General features: G+C 64.7%; 1 long non-coding RNA gene across 1 annotated transcript; it reads left to right on the plus strand.

Moving 5' to 3' along the window:
- The first annotated feature begins 10 nt into the window (after positions 1-10).
- On the plus strand, positions 11-923 carry LOC130588326 (uncharacterized). Its single transcript, XR_008966939.1, has 2 exons — positions 11-354; positions 658-923. It is a non-coding gene; the product is annotated as an uncharacterized LOC130588326 (long non-coding RNA).
- The last annotated feature ends 133 nt before the right edge of the window (positions 924-1,056 follow it).

Consider the following 1,056-nt stretch of genomic DNA (forward strand, 5'->3'; position numbering starts at 1 on the left):
GTGTCCACCCCAGGTCACTGTGTCCACCCCAGGGGTGTCCCACGGGTGCCGTGTCCACCCCAGGTCGCTCTGTCCACCCCAGGTCACCGTGTCCACCCCAAGGCACTCCGGCCATCCCATGGGTGCTGTGTCCACCCCAGGTCACCGTGTCCACCCCAGGGCGCTCCGGCCATCCCATGGGTGCCGTGTCCACCCCAGGTCACTGTGTCCACCCCAGGACACTCCAGCCACCCCAGGTCACTGTGTCCACCCCAGGGGTGTCCCATGGGTGCCGTGTCCACCCCAGGTCCCTGTGTCCACCCCAGGGCACTGTGTCCACCCCAGGGTATCCCATGGGTGCCGTGTCCACCCCAGGTCACCGTGTCCACCCCGTGGTATCCCATGGGTGCCGTGTCCACCCCAGGTCACCGTGTCCACCCCAGGTCTCTCTGTCCACCCCAGGTCGCTCTGTCCACCCCAGGACACTCCAGCCATCCCACGGGTGCTGTGTCCACCCCAGGGCACTGTGTCCACCCCAGGGGTGTCCCACGGGTGCCGTGTCCACCCCAGGACACTCCAGCCACCCCAGGGGTGTCCCATGGGTGCTGTGTCCACCCCAGGTCACTCCGGCCATCCCGTGGGTGCCGTGTCCACCCCAGGTCACCGTGTCCACCCCAGGTCCCCGTGTCCACCCCAGGGCGCTCCGGCCGCGCGGGGGTGCGGTGTCGGCGTGCGGGGGAGGGGCTCGGTCAGCGGGTCAGTGGCCGGAGTTGTATTAACTGTGTTTTATTGTCACTGCAGCCACCTTTGTGATGGCTTTTGCCACTGCTGGCTTGCAGCCGCTCCCAATGCTCCCCCCTCCACAGCTCAGTGTATGGTTGGTATAAGGGTTTGTATCCTGGTAAGACACGTTTATCGACCCCCGACCCCTCCCCAAATTAAAATTTAAAAAAAAAAATAAATAAATCGTCACCCAGGAGGAATTTGGGGAGGGGGAGATGGGATTCCCCCTCCCCGGTCCCTCCCGGAAAGGGCGGAGGAGGAGTTTGGGGAGGGGGAGGTTGGATTTGGGGGAGA

Source organism: Malurus melanocephalus, unplaced genomic scaffold, assembly GCF_030028575.1.
Source record: "Malurus melanocephalus ecotype Western Australia unplaced genomic scaffold, MMel_1.1 scaffold_4414, whole genome shotgun sequence".
NCBI classification, from domain to species: Eukaryota; Metazoa; Chordata; class Aves; order Passeriformes; family Maluridae; genus Malurus; species Malurus melanocephalus.